General features: G+C 47.8%; 1 protein-coding gene across 2 annotated transcripts in view; it reads left to right on the plus strand.

Moving 5' to 3' along the window:
- Positions 1-23464, plus strand: part of ADGRB1 (adhesion G protein-coupled receptor B1) — a 735432-nt gene that overhangs the window by 69339 nt on the left and 642629 nt on the right. The window lies entirely within an intron of this gene.

The raw sequence follows: 23464 nt of genomic DNA on the forward strand, positions 1-23464 counted from the left end.
TATACAGGAAGGTGCTCAGCGAGTTTGAAGTCGGTAGCACGCTTCGTTCGAAAGTTATAGCCCAAAAAACGGTTTTCGCCACATTGTGGCCAAATTTCCAAACACCCAACTTTGCACGTCCGTTTCTCCAGAACCAGAACCGGTACCGACTTCGCCGAGCTGTAGCCCCATGTCTTCGGTACCGACAGAGCCACTTTCGGGGTCAATAGCACCTATGGCTGAGGAGATATGGCCTCCAAAGCAGACCCTGTTTCCCCATAGACTCCAATGTTAACAGATCCCAAGCTGGTCTGATTTTAGGAGGACCGTTCTCCCGAACCATAACCGGTACCGACTTACTTTCTTCTTTTGGGGACCGATTACTGTCCGGCCATAGGTGCTAGTAACCCCTCCTTTGGTGGACATGTAGCCCCACTTTTCCTTTACCCATGTACCGAGTTTGGGGGCCAGGGAACGTAAGACCGGGGAGAACCGAATTGTTGAATCCGGGTACCGCTTCCATAGACTCCCATGTTAAACGGTCACTTTTTGGGGACCGATTACCGGCCAGCCTTAGGTGCTAGTGACCCCTCTCAGCCCAGCACTGACATCAATACACCAATGTGCTTATATATTTAGCCATTTCCATAGCGCTGTCTTCATATGGTACACGTATAAAGATATGTAAGGGATCTGAAGTAGCGGGGTCTTTGATGAGGGCTCTCTGAGGGTAGGATGAGGGTAGTGGAAGGTTGTGAATGCAGACCCGCTTCCTCCGCTGGATATATCATAGAAGTGTTTTATCCTGGAAGTTCCCAGGTCAGTTCCCGTGAATTCTGGATGTATGAAGAGTCTTCACCAATTATAGAGTCTGAATACCGCCATTTACCAGCGACTATTGTTCAACCTTCCGCTGACCCAGCATGCCGTGTGCACCGCTCCTCCGCACACTGATATCTAATGATTTCTGTCATTCTGTCTTGGCGGGTTGTTAAAACATTGAACCTCAATACATTATTAAGAGGATTCCACCCCTTTGTGGACGACGTCATCGTGTTGAGACCGCAGCTTCATAGACTCACCCTGTATGCTTATAAAGAACTCCTCAATGGGTCACATAGTTTCCTTAGAATTAATAGTAGATGATATATGAGCTCATGTATTTAATTATATAGCTCTGACATATACCGCAGTGCTGTACTGAGATCACTGAGCCAGTCACATCAGTCTCCGCCCCTGAGGAACTCTAATGCCCCTATCACAGTCACACTAACATTATTTATTATTATTTTTATTGCATGTCAGGCTGATGTAGATGGAAGCCGAGTTGCAATAATGAGTTTTGCTCCCCGGTCACCATATCTATAACAACATCAATCACGCCCCCCCTCTATATCTCTTAGGCCATGACTGCACATCTCAATAATGTTTCAGTCGTTCTCTCAGTGTCACGCGTGATACAACCCAACACAGAGAAAATCCCGGCAAAATATAATAATTGCAACATTCTGATTTAAATGTCCATCACCTGTCGGCTCCACCAACAATGCCATACAAGCAAGCTGATTATTTTTATTTATTGCTCATATACCGCAGGCATATTACACGGCGCATCGACCGAGAGTATTGAACCACTTACATCAGTTCTTTTCCCCTGAGGAGCAACACAGTATTTGTGAAGACACTAAAAATGTACAATATTATACTGCAAATATTTTATGTATAAACAATATCCATTGTAAAAAAAAAAACATGTTTAATATCTTTTATCAGGCTGGGTGGGGGGTATTGCTGCTTCATTCAACAGAGCAGGATTGGGCAGGGGACCCCCTAATGTCATTCAACAGAGCAAGGCTGGGTGAGGGATGTGGTCACTGTCATCCAACAGAGAAGGTCTGAACGGGGCATGTGGCCACTGTCATCCAACAGGGAAGGTCTGGACCGGGCATGTGGCCACTGTCATCCAACATAGAAGGTCTGGACAGGGCATGTGGCCACGGTTTTCCAACAAGGAAGGTCTGGACAGGGCATGAGGCCATTGTCACCCAACAGGGAAGGTCTGGACGGAGCATGTGATCACTGTTATCCAACATGGAAGGTCTGGACAGGGCATGTGGCCATGGTTTTCCAACAAGGAAAGTCTGGACAGGGCATGAGGCCATTGTCATCCAACAGGGAAGGTCTGGACGGGGCATGTGATCACTGTTATCCAACAGAGAAGGTCTGGACGGGGCATGTGGCCACTGTCATCCAACAGAGAAGGTCTGGACCGGGCATTGGCCACGGTTTTCCAACAAAGAAGGTCTGGACAGGACGGGGACGGGGCATGGCCATGGTTTTCCAACAAGGAAAGTCTGGACAGGGCATGAGGCCATTGTCATCCAACAGGGAAGGTCTGGACGGGGCATGTGATCACTGTTATCCAACAGAGAAGGTCTGGACGGGGCATGTGGCCACTGTCATCCAACAGAGAAGGTCTGGACCGGGCATTGGCCACTGTCATCCAACAGAGAAGGTCTGTACAGGGCATGTGGCCACTGTCATCCAACAGGGAAGGTCTGGACAGGGCATGTGGCCACTGTAATGCAGCAGGGAAGGTCTGGACAGGGCATGTGGCCACTGTCATCCAACAGGGAAGGTCTGGACAGGGCATGTGGCCACTGTCATCCAACAGGGAAGGTCTGGACAGGGCATGAGGCCATCTCAGCAAGGAACTTTGCCCCTGCCATTCAACAGAGTAATGCTGGATGGTGGACATGGCTTACTCTGTTGAACAAAAGAGAAGGTCCGGACAGGGCCATCTCCTTCTAACAGGGAAGGACAGGAGACCTTGGCACAGGACATGGTTTCTGTCATTCAACAGAACAGGGCTGGGTGGGGATGTGGGCACCACCATTCAACAGAGCAGGGCTGGGTGGGGGTTGTGGTCACCATCATTCAACAGAGCAGGGCTGGGTGGGGGTTGTGGCCACGATTATTCAATAGAGCAGGACTGGGTGGGGGATGTAGCCACCATTATTCAACAGAGCAGGGCTGAGTGGAGGATGTGGCCACCATCATTTAACAGAGCAGGGCTGGGTGGGGGATGTGGTCACCATCATTCAACAGAGCAGGGCTTAGTGGGGGTTGTGGCCACCATCATTCAATAGAGCAGGGCTCGGTGGGGGATGTGGCCGCCATCATTCAACAGAGCAGGGTTTGGTGGGGGATGTGGCCACCATCATTCAACAGAGCAGGGCTGGGTGGGTGATGTGGCCACCATTATTCAACAGAGAAGGGCTGAGTGGGGGATGTGGCCACCATCATTCCACAGAGCAGGGCTGGGTGGGGGATGTGGCACCATCATTCAACAAAACGGAGATGGGTGGGGGGTGTGGCCACCATCATTCAACAAAACGGAGATGGGTGGGGGTTGTGGCCACCATCAATCAACAAAATGGGGCTCGGTAGGGGATGTGGCCACCATCATTCAACAGAGCAGGGCTGGGTGGTGAACCCTTCGCAACAGGGCACCAACACATGTATGGAGGAAACAAACGCAATACCCCCAACCCAGAGAGAATATAGGCACTGTAAGCACACAGTGACCCTACTGGGAACTGGAACCAGGAGCCCAGTACAGTAAAGCTCCAGTGCTCCACACAGAGCCGCCATGTTGTCTGCAGTGACGATGGAATTACAACCCATTTGCAGGTTCCTTTTTTTTGCAAATCCATTAGCGCTCCAGAAATCCTCTGTGACTCTCTCACTTAGCGCCCACACCAGCCTCCACAATGAAATGTTTTTTTTCCACCCTCCATGTAATTGCCCGAACGTTCGTCATCCTGATCCCTGACTTTAGCGCTCCCCCCCTTGTTCACCTGGGTCTGGCAGCTGGGGCTGTGTTTTCTGTGTTCTTGGACGATTAATTGTAGCCATAGAAACAAAATTGGTTCTCCATTGTGCCGGCTAACGACAGGAGAGTACGCTTTCACTCCTCCGAACCCCGCGGCGAGCTTGATTGGCAGCTCTGCGGAATTATTACTGCAAAGTATTCCGCAAAGTGTTTGTGTGTTTGTTTTTCTTTGTTGTGCCGGGACGCTGCGTTGTTATCACCGCCGCCGCCTAAAATATCTGTGACTTTAGCAAAATTGAGGCGCTATTATCCTGGTGTATGAGTTGTTATTCAATGCAGAGTGCTTCTTACTGGCTGAGGAGGCCCACATAGAACCGTGTCATGGAAACGTTCACTTAGTACGATTGTAGCGGGTAACAGGGGCCAACGCTTAAAGTGCACCTGTCATGATGGCAACATGAGGATCACCATAGCTGAAAAGTGAAATCAAAGCCACAACCGTGGATGGTGACCCAAAAGGGAAAGAAATCCATGCTTAGACACCAGAAAATACGTTTCTATTGGAAGATTAGGGTTAGGGTTGAAAAGCAGAGGCTTGGGGTTAGTATTTGGTAGGGATAGAATTGGGATTAATAGAGTTAAATTTAGGGTTAGCATTAGGATTAGTTTTAGTAGCTCATCCTCTCTCAACCTTTTTACATTAGAGCCTTTGCAATAATTTCTTGGGAGAACATCTTCTAAAACTTTTATTATTTATTAGCCCTTCTAAAGAATGTATTGGGGGTCAGTAGGAAGAATCCCACACAGTGATGATCAGAATGGCACTTCTAGAGATAGTTAAAAAGGATCACTGGCGTCATGCCATTGATTCTAAGTGGCGCTGACCCTGGGACTATGCTGGCACCATCACACGGGAGGTCAGGAAAACCACATCTCAGGGAACCTCTAGAAACCTTCCGGAGGAACCCTGGTTGAGAATGGCTGGTTTAGTGTTAGGCCCCGTACACACGACCAAACATGTATGCTGAAACTGGTCCGCGGACCAGTTTCAGCATACATGTTTGGTCGTGTGTAGGCGCGAGCGGGCAGATTTCCAGCAAACATTTGCCCGCCGGGCCTTTTCCCAGCAGACAAATATTCCTGGACGTGTTTTAAAACCGTCCGCTGGAATCCTGCCCAATCGGACATGTACGGTCGTCAGTACAGACCTACCGTACATGTCCGAGCGCCCGCCGTCCCTCGCATGCGTCGAATGAGTTCGACGCATGCGTGGAAGCATTTAAATGGCAGGCCCGCCCACGTCGCCGCTTCATCGCCGCGGCGACGACGCGGACACGCCCCGCGTATTGTTTACGCGCGGACTTCTGTACGATGGTTAGTACAACCATCGTACAGAAGCCCTCTACATGTTTGCTCGTTAGTACCCGGCCTTAAGGTTAGTGTTACTGTGAGTATTGGGGTTAGTGATGGGGTGAGCATTAGGGTTAGTGATGGGGTGAGCATTAGGGTTAGTGTTAGGGTGAGCATTAGGATTAGTGATGGGGTGAGCATTAGGATTAGTGTTAAGGTGAGCATTAGAGTTAGTGATGGGATGAGCATTAGAGTTAGTGATAGGGTGAGCATTAGGGTTAGTGATGAGATAAGCATTGGAGTTAGTGATGGGGTGAGCATTAGAGTTAGTGATGGGGTGAGCATTAGGGTTAGTGTTAGGGTGAGCATTAGGGTTAGTGATGGGGTGAGCATTGGGGTTAGTGATGGGGTGAGCATTAGGGTTAGTGATGGGGTAAGCATTAGGGTTAGTGATGGGGTGAGCATTAGGGTTAGTGATGGGGTAAGCATTAGGGTTAGTGATGGGGTAAGCATTAGGGTTAGTGTTAGGGTGAGCATTAGGGTTAGTGTTGGGGTGAGCATTAGGGTTAGTGTTGGGGTGAGCATTAGGGTTAGTGTTGGGGTGAGCATTAGGGTTAGTGTTGGGGTGAGCATTAGGGTTAGTGTTGGGGTGAGCATTAGGGTTAGTGTTGGGGTGAGCATTAGGGTTAGTGTTGGGGTGAGCATTAGGATTAGTGTTAGGGTGAACATTAGGGTTATCATTGGTGTTGATATATAAAGGGTTAGTATTAGTGTTAGGGTGAGCATTAAGGTTAATGTCAGAGTTGATAAACAAGGGGTTAGCGCATCCTCTCTCAACCTTTTTACATTAGAGCCTTTGCAATAATTTCTTGGGAGAACATCTTCTAAAACTTTTATTATTTATTACCCCTTCTAAAGAATTTATTGGGGGTCAGTAGGAAGAATCCCACACAGTGATGATCAGAATGGCACTTCTAGAGATAGTTAAAAAGGATCACTGGCGTCATGCCATTGATTCTAAGTGGCGCTGACCCTGGGACTATGCTGTGCCCATCACACGGGAGGTCAGGAAAACCACATCTCAGGGAACCTCTAGAAACCTCCGGAGGAACCCTGGTTGAGAATGGCTGGTTTAGTGTTAGGCCCCGTACACACGACCAAACATGTATGCTGAAACTGGTCCGCGGACCAGTTTCAGCATACATGTTTGGTCGTGTGTAGGCGCGAGCGGGCAGATTTCCAGCAAACATTTGCCCGCCGGGCCTTTTCCCAGCAGACAAATGGACCCTGGACAGAGGCGTGGCTGTGGACGTGATATATTTGGATTTTGCAAAAGCGTTCGATACAGTTCCGCACACACAGCTCATGTGTAAGGTAAGGTCTACAGGATTGGATATATCAGTTTGTAAATGGATAGAAAACTGGCTGAAAGCCAGAATTCAGAGAGTCGTGGTTAATGATTCTTACTCTGAATGGTCCAATGTTATGAGTGGTGTACCCCAAGGTTCAGTGCTGGGACCCTTACTTTTCAATATATTTATAAATGATATTGGGTCTGAGATCAAAAGTAACATTTCTGTCTTTGCAGATGACACCAAGCTATGCAGTGGAATAACGTCCTTGCAGGATGTCGCCAATTTACAAGCCGACCTCAATGCTCTGTCTGATTGGGCGACTAAGTGGCAGATGAGGTTTAATGTAGATAAATGTAAAGTTATGCACTTGGGGTCTAAGAATATGCATCATACATACTAGGGGGAGTACAACTGGGGGGGTCTGTAGTGGAGAAGGATCTGGGGGTTTTAGTTGATCATAAGCTCAATAATGGCATGCAATGCCAAGCTGCGGTTTCCAAAGCGAGCAAAGTCCTTTCTTGTATAAGAGAGGTATGGACTCCAGAGACAGAGATATAATTTTGCCCCTGTACAAATCATTAGTAAGACCTCATCTGGAATATGCAGTTCAGTTTTGGGCACCAGTTCTCAAAAAGGATATCGGAGAACTGGAGAAAGTGCAGAGAAGAGCAACCAAACTGATAAGAGGCATGGAGGAGCTCAGCTATGAGGAAAGATTAGAAGAACTAAATCTATTCACTCTTGAGAAGAGGAGAATAAGGGGGGATATGATCAACATGTACAAATATATAAGAGGTCCATACAGTGAACTTGGTGTTGAGTTATTCACTTTACGGTCATCACTGAGGACAAGGGGGCACTCTTTACATCTAGAGGAAAAGAGATTTCACCTCCAAATACGGAAAGGTTTTTTCACAGTAAGAGCTGTGAAAATGTGGAACAGACTCCCTCCAGAGGTGGTTCTGGCCAGCTCAGTAGATTGCTTTAAGAAAGGTCTGGATTCTTTCCTAAATGTACAGAATATAACTGAGTACTAAGATTTGTAGGTATAGTTGATCCAGGGTAAATCCGATTGCCTCTCGGGGGATCAGGAAGGAATTTTTTCCCCTGCTGTAGCAAATTGGATCATGCTCTGCTGGGGTTTTTTGCCTTCCTCTGGATCAACTGTGGGTATGGAGTTGGGTGTATAGGATTTTACTGTGTTTTTTTATTTTGTTTTTTGTGGTTGAACTGGATGGACTTGTGTCTTTTTTCAACCTGACTAACTATGTAACTATGTAACTATGTAACAAATATTCCTGGACGTGTTTTAAAACCGTCCGCTGGAATCCTGCCCGCTCGGACATGTACGGTCGTCAGTACAGACCTACCGTACATGTCCGAGCGCCCGCCGTCCCTCGCATGCGTCGAATGAGTTCGAAGCATGAGTGGAAGCATTTAAATGGCAGGCCCGCCCACGTCGCCGTGTCATCGCCGCGTCATCGTCGCGGCGACGACGCGGACACGCCCCGCGTATTGTTTACGCGCGGACTTCTGTACGATGGTTAGTACAGCCATCGTACAGAAGCCCTCGGGCAGGCATGTACGGTGAAAACGGTCCGACGGACCGGTTTCATCGTACATGTTTGCCCGTGTGTACCGGGCCGTAGGGTTAGCATTAGGATTAGTTTTAGTAGCGCATCCTCTCTCAACCTTTTTACCTTAGAGCCTTTGCAATAATTTCTTGGGAGAACATCTTCTAAAACTTTTATTATTTATTAGCCCTTCTAAAGAATTTATTGGGGGTCAGAAAGCAAGAATCCCACACAGTGATGATCAGAATGGCACTTCTAGAGATAGTTAAAAAGGATCACTGGCGTCATGCCATTGATTCTAAGTGGTGCTGACTAGTGTTGCTCACGAATATTCGTATTGCGAATATTCGGCTCGAATATGGCATATTCGAGTATTCGCGAATATATTGAATTTCGCGGCCAATATTCGCTATTCCGAATATTCGCATTTTTTTAATTTTATTTTTAAAACAGATCACATCCTAGTGATCTCCATAGACGTCTAAAAGCATTGCTGGTATGATTAGAGACCTTGGGCCGAGTAGCTGAAGCGATCATTTTATATTGCCGAATATTCGCATTGCGAATATTCGGCAATAGGAATATTGCGCGATTATTTTCTCCGCCCTTCTTTTGCATCAGAGTTCTCCTACCACAGTTGTTAAAATTTCGCTATCATTTTCGCATCCGCATTAGCGCAATTTCGCAATATTGTTTTCCGAATATTCTTATTTTTTCAATTTTATTTTTAAAACAGATCACATCCTAGTGATCTCCATCGACGTCTAAAATCATTGCTGGTATGATTAGAGACACTGGGCCGAGTAGCTGAAGCGCTCTGATTGGCTCTGATGCACTCTGATGCACTCTGATTGGCTCTGATGCAAAAGAAGGGCGGAGAAAATAATCGCGCAATATTCCTATTGCTAATTGCGAATATTCGGCAATAGGAATATTGCGCGATTATTTTCTCCCCCCTTCTTTTGCATCAGAGCCAATCAGAGTTCTCCTACCACAGTTGTCAAAATTCCGCAATTATTTTCGCATTCGCAATAGCGAAATTTCGCAAAAATTTCATTTGGATAAAATATCACGAATATTCGATTTTAGTGAATATTTCTCGAATATTCGGCTATATATTCGTGATATATCGCGAAATCGAATATGGCGTATTCCGCTCAACACTAGTGCTGACCCTGGGACTATGCTGGCACCATCACACGGGAGGTCAGGTAACCACATCTCAGGGAACCTCTAGAAACCTCCAGAGGAACCCTGGTTGAGAATGGCTGGTTTAGTGTTAGAGTGAGCATAATGGTTGGGATTGATAAACAAAGCCATCTATTACTATATCATCCATAAGTTCCCCCCAAAAATTCCCAAAAGTAGCCCCCATGAGGAAGTTTTAGGTTCATTTTAACCACACATTTCCGTAGAGGGGAAATCTGTAATCTCGTTCTTTTTTCTCAGCAAAATCACTCCAGTCATTTCTAGTAATGATGAGCCAATCTGACCTCTTCACCAAACACACCTAATTATAAATTATAAGGCAGATTTCATAGATAATAATAAAAGGAACATAGAAAGCGTTGACCGTCGTCGACGTATCTGTGATCATTGTCCCCCTTCTATGTAGCCCGTGGCCGGTGATATATAGGACAAGTGGTGGTAATGAAGGAGTTACACAACACATTGTTTCTTTTTATGTCTTTACTGGAAATGTCTTTACACCCGGGCTTTCCGTTATCGTGGCTCTGTCATCTCATCGCCGATAGGCGTACATCTGAAGCCCGATGTGCTAAAAACAGAGATTCCTCCCGTAGATATTGTGACTGATGAGAGACGACAGACCCATATTAATGTTAAACCACAATGAAGAATAGAAGTGTGAAGGGGACGTCAGGGAAAGATTGGAGAAAGCCTTCCGCATCATGGAATGATCTTTGCCTACTGGACCCCGAGGCATGCCTGCAGATGTTACAAAGGAACTTCTGTGATCCCACCAGTCACAGCCGGATTAAAAGGAAAAAATTACTTCTACCGTACATTTCATGTGTCTTCCGATCAGTCCTTGATCTCCTTCTCATCCGCGGAACTTTCTGTGTCCCTCCCACGTTTACTTTTTATGTTTGTTCATATACAATCTTTTCTTTCCTCCGCCTTCCCCCTCCCACCACTTTTCCTCCTTGAGGGCTAGTTTACACTTGCTTCAAAACCTGGCTTTGGACAGGCTTTGTTAAAGCTCCCTGAACGCCAGTCAAAGCACCTGTCACTAATAAAAATGATTAGCTTACAGCCCTGTTTACACCTGCTTTTGCAAAGTGCTTCGATGAGGATTCAATGAGACTTTGGTGGAGCTTCGATGGGGCTTTGGTGGAGCTTCAATTGGGCTTCAGTAGGGCTTCGATGAGGCTTTGGTGGGGCTTCGGTGGAGCTTCGATGGGGCTTTGGTGGAGCTTCAATGGGGCTTTGGTGGTGCTTCGATGGGGCTTTGTGGAGCTTTGATGAGGCTTCAGTAGGGCTTCGATGAGGCTTTGGTGGGGCTTCGGTGGAGCTTCCATGCGGCTTTGGTGGGGCTTCAGTGGAGCTTCGATGGGGCTTTGGTGGAGCTTCAATGGGGCTTTGGTGGGGCTTCGGTGAGGCTTTCTGGGGCTTCAATGGGGCTTCGGTGGGGCTTAAGTAGGGCTTCAATGAGGTTTTGGTGGGGCTTCAGTCGGCTTCAAGCTAGCTTTGTCATAGACTTCTATGGAGGCTTTGAAGATTCTTTGAAGCACCACTGAAGCTACATGGGGTATCATTTTTGAAGCTAAGCTGAAACAAAGCAAAAGCAAGGTGTAAACAGGACTGTAAGCTAACCATTTTATTTAGTGACAGGAGCGTTGACTAGTGTTCAGAGAGCTTTAGCAAAGCCTGTCCGAAGCCTTGTTGAAGCCTTATTGAAGCCTCGGGGCTCATTACACTCGCTTCAAAACAAGGCTTCAGACACACTTTGTTAAAGCTCTCTGAAAGCCAGTCAAAGCGCCTGTCACTAAATAAAATGGTTAGCTTCCATTCCTGTTTACACCCCGCTTTTGCTTGGTGCTTCAGTGGGGCTTCGATGAGGCTTCAGTGGGGCTTTGGTGGGGGCTTTGGTGGAGCTTCAATGGGGGTTCCGTGGGGCTTTGGTAACGCTTCAGTGGGGCTTCAAAGAGGCTTCGGTGGGGCTTCAGTGGGGCTTCAAAGAGGCTTCGGTGGGGCTTCAGTGGGGCTTCAAGCAAGCTTTGCCATAGACTTCTATGGAGGCTTCGAAGACGCTTTGAAGCACCACTGAAGCTACATGGGGTATAATTTTTGAAGCTTAGTTGAAGCAAAGCAAAGTAAAAGCAGGTGTAAACAAGACTGTAAGCTAACCATTGTATTTAGTGACAGGAGCTTTGACTAGCCTTCAGAGAGCTTTAACAAAGCCTGTCCGGAGCCTTGTTGAGGCTTTGTTGAAGCCGAAGCAAGTGTAGATGAGCCCTAAGACTTCCATTATTTCTCTTACTTCCCCCTTATACCGTTCTCTTTTTGTCTTCAAGAGGAACCTTTGCCCAAAAATCAATCACAGGACAAAGGTCTTACTAGTATGGCCTCTCTGCAGCTGATCTTTCCCCCAATAATGACTTACCATGCCTTGTTCTGTACTGTGTCTCTGTATTGAGACCGCCATCTTGGTAGAGGAGCAGAGCTCAGGAGATAACTGGTGACCTGATGACTGGAGGGGTAATGATAGAGGTGAGGGAAGCAAAGATGCACAGAATAGACAAAGCAGAAGCAGGGAGATCCTTACAGTTCAGATCCTCAGGTACAGCTTCCTCTCCAGCAAGGAGAACAGTGATTAGCACAGTAATAGGACTAGCCACCAGTATTACTTGTGGTCTCCCTATAACAGATCCTTTCCCTGTTGCTGACCTACCATGCCTTGTTATGCACAGTGTTTCTGTGTGGAGTCGGCCACCTTGGTAGAGGAGCAGGGCTTTGCTTCCTCAGGTCAGAGTTGCCCACGTTGACTGGTAATCTGATGACTGGAGGGGTAATGATAGAGTTGAAGGAATCACAGATCCACAGAATGGATTAGGAAGGAGCAGGGAGATTCTTGCACTGTAGGTCCTCAGGCACAGCTTCCTCTCCAGCAAGGAGAACAGTGAGCAGTACAGCAATGACATCACCAAATCTCACCCAAATCTGGTAAGATGAGCAGTCAGAGGCAGCAGTGCCCTAGAGGATCTCACACTGCAGATATACAGTCATGAGGGTACAGAACAAGAGTGCCTAGGCACAGGAAGGTTACTGCTGTTTTTCAGGAGGAATTCCAGAGAAAAAGTACTGCATAGGGACAATTAACATTCAAAATTTTCCCCATGAAAGTAAATCTTCACTTGGTAAATTCATATTTTATCTCCCTTTCTCTATTACTCTTTCTGTCAACCCCCCACTCCCCCCACTCTCCCCTCTCTCCCCACTCCCACCACTCTCCCCTCTCCCCCCACTCTCCCCTCTCTCCCCACTCCCCCCACTCTCCCCACTCCCCCCTCTCTCCCCACTCCCCCCCCCCCCCCCCCCCCCCCCCCCCCCCCCCCCCCCCTCCCCCCCCCCCCCCCCCCCCCCCCCCCCCCCCCCCCCCCCCCCCTCCCCACCCCCCCCCCCCCCTCCCCCCCCCCCCCCCCCCCCCCCCCCCCCCCCCTCCCCCCCCCCCCCCCCCTCCCCCCCCCCCCCCCCCCCCCCCCCCCCACCCCCCCCCCCCCCCCCCCCCCCCCCCCCTCCCCCCCCCCCCCCCCCCCCCCCCCCCCCCCCCCCCCCCCCCCCCCTCCCCCCCCCCCCCCCCCCCCCCCCCCCCCCCCCCCCCCCCCCCCCCCCCACCCCCCCCCCCCCCCCCCCCTCCCCCCCCCCCCCCCCCCCCCTCCCCCCCCCCCCCCTCCCCCCCCCCCTCCCCCCCCCCCCCCCCCCCCCCTCCCCCCCCCCCCCCCCCCCCCCCCCCCCCCCCCCCCCCCCCCCCCCCCTCTCTCCCCACTCTCCCCACTCTCCTCACTCTCCCCACTCTCCCCACTCCCCCCACTCCCCCCACTCTTCCCACTCCCCCTCTCTCCCCACTTTCCCCACTCCCCCCACTCTCCCCACTCCCCCCACTCTCCCCTCTCTCCCCTCTCTCCCCACTCTCCCACTCCCCCCACTCCCCTCACTCTCCCCACTCCCCCCACTCTCCCCCACTCTCCCCCACTCTCCCCACTCCCCCCACTCTCCCCACTCTCCCCACTCTCCCCACTCTCACTACCTAGAATTCTCTCTCTCTCTTCTCTTCCTTTCTTTCTCTGTATCTCAAATAAAAAAAGAAAAGATAACTTCCAGGAAATGACTGTATTAGGGGGTAACAGATAATATGAAGGGTATAGGAGGTGAGTCTAGGAATGTTGTTGGGTAACAGAGTATGAAGGGGGTGGTGATGAGTCCAGATTGGAGATTTACATATCTACAATTTCTCGTGTTCCTCTCAGTCTGTGACATGTTGTAATATATTGTGCAGCTATTTTCTGGGATGAGAGTGGCGAGTCTCTGGAAGTCCCTCACTGATGAGTTCTTAGGTCCTCATGGAAGGACTTCATCCTCCAGGCCCCCCCCCCCCCCCTGATTACACCGCTGGCCCAGTCTACTGTCCCTGGACTTGTAGATTTGTCTGTGCAAATTCTTATTGGATCTCCAGTTTGCACAGAGTCAGGGACTGTCTGTCTTCGGGGGCTCCAGGTATAGGGCCAATTTCTAGCCTCTCTGTAGTGAATGGAAGGCAATTTGTTTCTGGCGGTTTATTTCATTTCTCTATTTGCTGACATATTTTCATTTGGAATTGTTCTTTATGTCCTTTATTTGGGATTTTGTCAGGCTGTATTTGTGGATGGATCGGGTGCTTATGAGTCGTTTTTATCACTCTCCTTTTCTCTCCTCTCTTCTTCTTTTTCTATCTCCCTCTCCTCCCTCCCTCTCTCTTCTCTTATCTTTTTTTATATCTCCTTCTCTCCTCTCTCTTCTTAGTTTCTCTCTCTCTCGCTCCTTCTTCTCCACTTCCCTTGCTCCCTCTTTCTCCCTCTCTCTCTTCCATCTCTTATCTTTGTTTATATATACTTCTCTCCTCTCTCTTCTTAGTTTCTCCCTCTCCTATCTCTCTCCTCCCTCTTTTCTCTCTCTTTCCCTCCTCTCCCTCTTTCTTTTCTCTCCTCCCTCCCTCTCTCTCTCTTATCTTTGTTTATATATACTTCTCTCCTCTATGTCTTCTACGTTTCTCCCTCTCCTATCTCTCTCCTCCCTCTTTTCTCTCTCTTTCTCTCCTCTCCCTCTTTCTTTTCTCTCCTCCCTCCCTCTCTCTCTCTTATCTTTGTTTAAATCTCCTTCTCTCTCTCTCTTCTCAGTTTCTCTCTCTTCCCTCTCTCCTTCTTTTCTATCTCCTCTGTCTCCCTCTTCCCCACTCCCTCTCTTATCTTTGTTTATATCTTTTTCTCCTCTCTCTTTTCTCTCTTTTTCCCTCCTCTCCACTCCCTCGCTCCCTCTTTCTTTTCTCTCCTCCCTCCCTCTCTCTTCTCTCTGTTTAAATCTATTTCTCTCCTCTCTCTTCTCTCTTATCTTTGTTTAAATCTCCTTCTCCTCTCTCTCTCTTCCCAGTTTCTCTCTCTCTCTTCCCTCTCTCCTTCTTTTCTATCTCTTCTGTCTCCCTCTTCTCCACTACCTCTCTCTTCTCTCTCTCCTCTCTTATCTTTGTTTATATCTTTTTCTCCTCTCTCTCTCTCTTCTAGGGTTGTTCCTCTCCTTGCTCTCTCCTCGCTCTTTTCTCTCTGTCTCCCTCTTCTCCACTCCCTCGCTCCCTCTTTCTTTTCTCTCCTCTCCTTTTTTTTCTTTATCTCCTTCTCCTCCCTCTCTCTCTCTCTCTCTCTCTCTCTCTCTCTCTCTCTCTCTCTCTCTCCTCTCATATCTTTGTTTTTATCTCCTTCTCTTCTCATTTTCTCTCTCTCTCCCTCTTCTTCACTAATTCGCTCCCTCTCTCTTCTCTTCTCTTCTCTTCTCTTCTCTTCTCTTCTCTTCTCTTCTCTCTCTCCTCTCTTATCTTTGTTTATATCTCCTCCCTTCTCCCTCTTTTTGGTTTTTCTCTCTCTTCCCTCTCTCCTCTCTCCTTCCTTTCTATCTCCTCTTTCTCTATCTCCCTCTTCTCCACTCCCTCTCTCTTCTCTCCCTCCTCTCTTATCTTTGTTTTTATCACCTTATCTCCTCTCTCTTCTCAGTTTCTCTCTATCTCCTCTTCTCCACTCATTCACTTCCTCTCTCTTCTCTCTCTCTCTTCTCTTATCCTTGTTTATATCTCATTCTCTCCTCTCTCTTCTCAGTTTCTCTCTCTCCTTTCTCTCTCCCTCTTCTCCACTCATTTGCCTCCTCTCTCTTCTCTCTCCTCTCTTCTTTTTTCCATATCTCCATCTCCTCCATCTCTCCCTCTCTCTTCTCTCTCCTCTCTTATATTTGTTCATATTTCCCTCTCCTCTCTCTCTCTACTCCCTCTGTTCTCTCTTCTCTCTCTCCACTCTTTTTTTTGTTTCTATCTCCTTCTCTCCTCTCTTTCTTCTCTGGTTCTCTCTCTCTCCTCTCTCCTTCCTCTCTCTTCTCAGTTTCTCTCTCTCCTCCCTCTCCTCTCTGTACTCTCTTCTTTTTTCCATATCTCCTCCCTCTCTCTTCTCTCTCTCTCCTCTCTTATCTTTGTTCATATCTCCCTCTCCTCTCTCTCTACTCCCTCGTTTCTCTCTTTTCTCTCTCCACTCTTTTTTTGTTTCTATCTCCTTCTCTCCTCTCTCTCTCATCTCAGGTTCTCTCTCTCTCTCTCTCTCTTCTCAGGTTCTCTCTCTCTCCTCTCTCTCTTCTCAGGTTCTCTCTCTCTCCTCTCTCTCTTCTCAGGTTCTCTCTCTCTCCTCTCTCCTTCCTCTCTCCTCTCTCTCTTCTCAGGTTCTCTCTTCTCTCTCTCATCTCAGGTTCTCTCTGTCTCTTCTCAGGTTCTCTCTCTCTCCTCTCTCTCTTCTCAGGTTCTCTCTCTCTCCTCTCTCCTTCCTCTCCCCTCTCTCTCTCTTCTCAGGTTCTCTCTTCTCTCCTCTCTCTCTCATCTCAGGTTCTCTCTCTCTCTCTCTCTCTCTCTCTCTCTCTCTCTCTCTCTTCTCTCTCTCTCTTCTCAGTTTCTCTCTCTCTCTTCTCTCTCTCTTCTCAGTTTCTCTCTCTCTCCTCTCTCCTCTCTCCTCTCTCTCTCTCTCTCTCTCTTCTCAGGTTCTCTCTCTCTCCTCTCTCTCTCTCTTCTCAGGTTATCTCTCTCTTCTCTCTCTCTCCTCAGGTTCTCTGTCTCTCTCCTCTCTCCTCTCTCTCTCTCTTCTCAGGTTCTCTCTCTCCTCTCTCTCTCTTCTCAGGTTCTCTCTCTCTCCTCTCTCCATCCTCTCTCGCTTCCTCTCTCTCTTCTCAGGTTCTCTCTCTTCTCAGGTTCTCTCTCCCTCTCTCTCCTCTCTCTCTTCTCTCCTTCCTCTCTCTTCTCAGGTTCTCTCTCTCCTCTCTCTCTCTTCTCAGGTTCTCTCTCTTCTCAGGTTCTCTCTCTCCTTTCTCTCTCTCTCTCTCTCTCTCTCCCTCTTCTCAGGTTCTCTCTCTCTCCTCTCTCTCTTCTCAGATTCTCTCTCTCCTTCCTCTCTCTCTCCCTCTCTCCCCTCCTTCTCTTCCTCCAGCGATGTCTTTCCCCTGCGATGTCTATATGAACGGCTTGTTCTGTGCCGGTCTGGTCACAATAAGTCATCTGTATAAAAACAGCTCTTACAAGGGTCGGAACCTTCATTCTTTTACAGTTCTTTTAACTCCGCCGTTCGTAGAAAAATTGTTTCCAAGCCCATTACAGAAAAGCAAATAGCAATCCCTTTTTTATGTTTCGTGTCACTTGTCGCGTTGTCGCATTGTCGCAGGGACGGGGTTTTCGAGTCACGCTGATGCTCTGCATAATATAACAAATGGCGATTTCTCCTCTCACATATATTATCTGAAGTTGTATAAGCGGAACTTACCGTCCTCCTTGTGATAGTTCCTTTCTGAATTGGAGGTGTATTTGTAGAGGTAGGTCCCCGGCAATCCTGTCCTATTCCCCGCCATTATCCATCCCTTTCATCACATTTATAAAGTTTCCACCTTACCCAGATGTGGCAAATATGATCTCTCACAGAGCAGTGGCCATGTCACGGTCAGGGGTCATGTTTGGAGACCAGTAGCTATAGCAGTAGAGAGGCTCCCACTGACCAGCAGGATAAGTATACAAGCAGGCAGGGGCAGCCTGACCATTGGGGTTCTTGGGCACTGCCCGAGGGCCCCATGCCACTAGGGGGCCCCATCTGGGTTGCCAGGCTCAATAAAACCAAGGACAGTATGTAAAAATCTGTGGGTTTTTTTACATCTGTCCCTGATATGTCTGAAACCGACATGGTTTTGATGTGAAAATCCTGAGATTTTAGCTGACCCGCCTCTGCACTGCCTCCTGGCGTGGTGGCCATCTGTAAGCCTGAGGGCCCCATAATCTTCTTTTGCCCGGGGGCCCCATGAGTTGTCAGTCCACCCCTGCAAGCAGGTCACCCGGGTGGATGACGGAGGCTCCCCCGAGGTGCGTGGTCTAAGTGCTAACCAGTGTTCACCAGAGCTTCTGATGGTGGGGATGGGTTTTGCTGTGTGTTAGTACCAAGTCGCAGACTTCGGGATCGCCTCACCATAAGAAGAGCAAGCCGGGGACCCAGTAGCAGATTTAGCAGGTCGGGATCAAGCAGAAGCATAATCAAGGAACAAGCCAAGTGGTTGCAGGTTGGGATCAAGCAGAAGCTTAGTCAAGAAACAAGCCAAAGGTCATTAACAAGTAGTTGCAGGTTGGGATCAAGCAGAAGCATAATCAAGAAACAAGCCAAAGGCCATTAACAAGTGGTTGCAGGTTGGGATCAAGCAGAAACGTGGTCAAGAAACAAGCCAAAGGTCATTAACAAGTGGTTGCAGGTTGGGATCAAGCAGAAGCATAGTCAAGAAACAAAGCAAAGGCCATTAACAAGTAGTTGCAGGTTGGGATCAAGCAGAAGCATAGTCAAGAAACAAGCCAAAGGCCATTAACAAGCCGTTGCAGGTTGGGATCAAGCAGAAGCGTAGTCAAGAAACAAACCAAAGGTCATTAACAAGTGGTTGCAGGTTGGCATCAAGCAGATGCTTAATCAAGAAACAAGCCAAAGGTCATTAACAAGTGGTTGCAGGTTGGCATCAAGCAGATGCTTAATCAAGAAACAAGCCAAAGGCCATTACCACTTAAGACCCGGACCAAAATGCAGGTAAAGGACCCGGCCAGTTTTTGAGATTCGGCACTGCGTCGCTTTAACTGACAATTGCGCGGTCGTGCGACGCGGCTCCCAAACAAAATTGGCGTCCTTTTTCTCCCCACAAATAGAGCTTTCTTTTGGTGGTATTTGATCACCTCTGCGGTTTTTATTTTTTGCGCTATAAACAAAAATAGAGCAACAATTTTGAAAAAAAAATGCAATATTTTTTCCTTTTTGCTGTAATAAATATCCCCCAAAAATATATATAAAAAGAACTTTTTTTTCCTCAGTTTAGGCCGATACGTATTCTTCTACATATTTTTGGTAAAAAAAATCGCAATAAGCGTTTATCGGTTGGTTTGCGCAAAATTTATAGTGTTTACAAAATAGGGGATAGTTTTATTGCATTTTATTAATACATTTTTTTTTTTACTACTAATGGCGGCGATTAGCGATTTTTTTCGTGACCGCGACATTATGGCGGACACATCGGACAATTTTGACCCATTTTTGGGACAATTGTCATTTTCACAGCAAAAAATGCTATGAAAAAAAAATGAATGAAGGAATGAATGAAAAACGTATATAGCGCGGCACATGCGAACTGAATCGCCTCTGAAATGCACTGATTACTGTGAAAATTACAATTGCAGTTTGGGAGTTAACCACTAGGGGGCGCTGAAGGGGTTATGTGTGACCTCATATGTGTTTCTAACTGTAAGGGGCGGGGCTGGACGTGTGACGTCATTGATCGTGTTTCCCTATATTAGGGAACACACGATCAATGACAGCGCACAGTGAAGAACGGGGAAGGTGTGTTTACACACAGCTCTCCTCGTTCTTCAGCTCCGAGTAATGATCGCGGGACTCCAGCGGAGATCGGGTCCGCGGGTCCCGCGGCCGCGGTCACGGAGCTTTGGACCAGGGCGCGGGCGCGTGCCGTGCTGCGGACATACATGTACGTGTCTGTGCCCAGCCGTGCCATTCTGCCGACGTATATGTGCAGGAGGCGGTCCTTAAGTGGTTAACAAGTGGTTGCAGGTTGGGATCAAGCAGAAGCGTGGTCAAGAAACAAGGTACATGTCAGTAATGGGTGGAAGTGGAGATAAGGACAGCAGCAAGAGAGACAAGAGCGAGATATTGGCTGGAGAGGGCACAATAATCTGAGAAATAGGTAATGCAAAGGCTAAAATAGGAAGTTCATGAGAGAAGCAAATGGTTCAAGAGAAACCAGGTTCAAGGCAAGAGTGTCCACGGAATTGTCCAGGGAGCTGTCCAGCATTTCCGGTGGCTCAGCAAGAAGAGATGCTGCCAGACACAGCAGAGGTCTCAGGTTCAGACCTGGGTCCTGACTGGTCAATGGATGTGTTGGGCAGGAGTGAGTGGTATAGCTCCAAAATGTCTTGTGTTGCCAAGCAATGGAGGTGATGAATGGAATTCAGGAGCTGGATTATTTCTAAGTGTGGCACTCCACCTTTCTGGGCAGAGTAGAATGACCACCAAAGTAGTGTGGCCGGCTAGCATTTAACTTCTCAGGATGAAGTCCTTGGCCTTTTGTAACAAGGAAGTTGGGCCTCGAGCACTTTAGATATTTCTATTTGCTCGATAAATTCTGGAGAGAGCGTTAAGGAGGATGAAGGACCACACGGCACTCAAATTATAGCAAAGTATCCCGAGTAGAAGAAGAATTGTAGTGGCCATTTAAAAGCAGCCTGATGATTGTAATTGCCCCTTTAATAGCAGCCCCATTATAATAACTGTCCCTTTAAGAGCAGCCAAGTGGATTAGAGTTATGAGAGCAATCACTATCTGTTGTTAGAAGTCAAATGGTCTTCCTCTTACTCTGTCATGTCCTAACCCTAGGAGCCCTCACAGGTGCCTTTAATATTGATCCTTCGAAGGGGTCAACAGCAGCTTCTCCAGAACGTTCCTTGACATGGCAAACCCATACCTCCCAACATTTGGAAAATCAAATGCTGAACATCTTGTTGAGCGGGGGGGGGGAGGTGGGGGTTGCCGGGGATCAAAGATGTTGAGCAGGGGGGGAGAATCCAAGTTGTTGAGCGGGGGGGGGGGGCTTCTCCTACCTGTGCATATTCCTCTGTCCCGACACCCCGCCTGCGCCATTCGACTGTAGCCCGCTTCGTATTTCACGTCGCACTGTCACTGGGCGTATAGCGGTCATGTGTGGAGGCGGGACTTCTAGACGATCAATGACAGGCCAGCCGCACATGACCCCCATGCACCCAATCACAGGGAACCGGACACCAAACATGGCGGTGGAACGCAAACATGGCGGTGGAACGCAAACATGGAGGTGGAACGCAAACATGGAGGCACGGAATGTCGCGCCCGGGCCCTGTTTTCCGGGATCCTAGTCTAGTCCGCGGGACCCCGGGAAAGACTTTGAATTGCGGGAGTATCCCGCGGAATCCGGGGCAGTTGGGAGGTATGCAAACCTCTCCCAAGGTGCCCCAGACAGGAGGTAATCTTCATGCTCTGCTCCGTCTGATTATACCGTACCCTCCATCAAGGCGGCTTAGATTCCTTAGGCCTTGAGCACAGGCCCACTGGCTGGGGCAAGGCCCTAGAAAGTAAGACCGTTCTTCACAGTGGCATGTCCACCAGGCAGAGGTCCAGTAGAGAAGACAAAAGACCTTTCTGGAAGTTTTCACCAGATATTTATCACCTTCCCTCAGACCACACCACTCGCCACAACCCTTCAGTGATTGGCTGAGACAGATAATTATTCATAACTTACCGTATTTTCCGGCGTATAAGACGACTTTTTACACCGGAATTACACAGCCAAAAACCAGGGGTCGTCTTATACGCCGGGTTAAGCAGCTGCTCGCTCGATATCAGCCCGCCGGGCGCTCTGTAACTCTGTATTCTGCGCCGCTCAGCCAATCCCGATGCACTCTGTTGATGACAGAGCATGCTAAGCCTGCTTGGATTGGAGTAATAACCTCTGCCAATCCGAGCAGGCTTAGCATGCTCTGTCATCAACACATGCATCGGGATTGGCTGAGCAGCGCATATACAGACTACATACAGCACCCGGAGGCGGCATTTTCGTTTTTAAAAGGCATTACAAACAGCCTTACAAAGGACCCGGCGGCGGCCTCTTCGTTTTAAAAGAATTACTACCGCAGAAGGGGGTCGTGTAATACGGTGAGTAGACCACAAAACCACAGTTTTTAGCAGTATATTAGGGGGTCGTCTTATACGCCGGCAAATACGGTACATATAGTCACCCCTCACACAAAATATGGCACTCATTTTCATCTTAGGTAGTGGTGGAGTACCACCAGGTGGCCTGATGGGCTAGCATGGCACTTACGGGTGGAATTCACGATTCTTTGCGGGGTGGAAAAAAATTGGGTGCAGGGGGAAGATCCTTAGACTTACCATTACATAGTGGGTGAGGTTGAAAAAAGACACAAGTCCATCAAGTCCAACCTGTGTGTGATTATATGTCAGTATTACATTGTATATCTCTGTATGTTGTGGTCGTTCAGCTGAGACCACCGCCTGTAGAAAGGGAATTCCACATCCTTGCTGCTCTTACAGTAAAGAACCCTCTATGTTGTTTAGTGACCACATGTCTTATTAAACTCCCTTCCGCGGAAAACCTTTCTCCCTATTGTGGGGTCACCAGTACGGTATTTGAACATTGAAATAATCTCCCCTCTCATCGTCTCTTCTCCAGAGAGAATAAGTTCAGAGCTCACAATCTTTCCTCATCACTAATATCCTCCAGACCCTTTATTAGCTTTGTTGCCCTTCTCTGTACTCTCTCCATTTCCAGTACATCCTTCCTGAGGACTGGGGCCCAGAACTGGACGGCATACTCCAGGTGCGGCCGGACCAGAGTCTTGTAGAGCGGGAGAATTATCTTTTTATCTCTGGAGTTGATCTCCTTTTTAATGCCAATATTCTGTTTGCTTTGTTAGCAGCAGCTTAGCATTGCTGAGCCTCATCTACTAGGACCCCCAGGTCCTTCTCCATCCTAGATCCCCCCAGAGGTCCCCCCAGTAGTGTTGCTCACGAATATTCGTATTGCGAATATTCGGCTCGAATATGGCATATTCGAGTATTCGCGATATATTTCGAATTTCGCGGTGAATATTCGCATTTTTTCAATTTTATTTTTAAAACAGATCACATCCTATCGACGTCTAAAAGCATTGCTGGTATGATTAGAGACCCTGGGCCGAGTAGCTAAGCTGAGGCGATCCTTTTATGTTGCCGAATATAAAAAAAAAAAATTGCGAATTTTCGCTAATGCGAATGCGAAAATGATTGCGAATTTTCGATAACTGTGGTAGGAGAACTCTGATTGTCTCTGATGCAAAAGGGGGGGGCTTCGTGTATGTGTATGTTATGAATATTTGTATGTTTGATATTATTATTTTTTGTAAGAAGGAAAAAATTGCGCATTCCTTAAAAAAAGGGGAGAATACAGCAGCAACTCAAAAATGTTATACAACATAAATGAATACAAGACAGAAAATGGAGTCGCTCTACAAGAATAAAAAATATGTCTAGTGACAAGACATGTGGGCAAATTATAAAATAAGCAAGCGCAAATAACTTGTGAAATACACAGTGAAACAAATATATAAAGAAATATAGTCCCAATAATAGAAAAATAATCTTTCATAAAAATGTCTTTGATATGTGAAGTGAAAAAAAGTCCAAAGCATGCAGCATGAACGTGTTCAATCTTCAAGGTGTTTGATTGACAAACGGCTGTGACAGATGGATAGAGTAAAGAATCACCACCAATGCAAAACACTTTTTATTTTCTATTGTAAAATATCACGAATATTCTGAGCCAATCAGAGTGCTCCTTCTGCATTTGCCGAATATTCGCAATTATTTTGTATTGTAAAATATCAAGAATATTCTGAGCCAATCAGAGTGCTCCTTCCGCATTTGCCGAATATTCGCAATTATTTTGTATTGTAAAATATCAAGAATATTCTGAGCCAATCAGAGTGCTCCTTCCGCATTTGCCGAATATTCGCAATTATT

This window comes from Rana temporaria, chromosome 5 (assembly GCF_905171775.1).
Source record: "Rana temporaria chromosome 5, aRanTem1.1, whole genome shotgun sequence".
NCBI classification, from domain to species: Eukaryota; Metazoa; Chordata; class Amphibia; order Anura; family Ranidae; genus Rana; species Rana temporaria.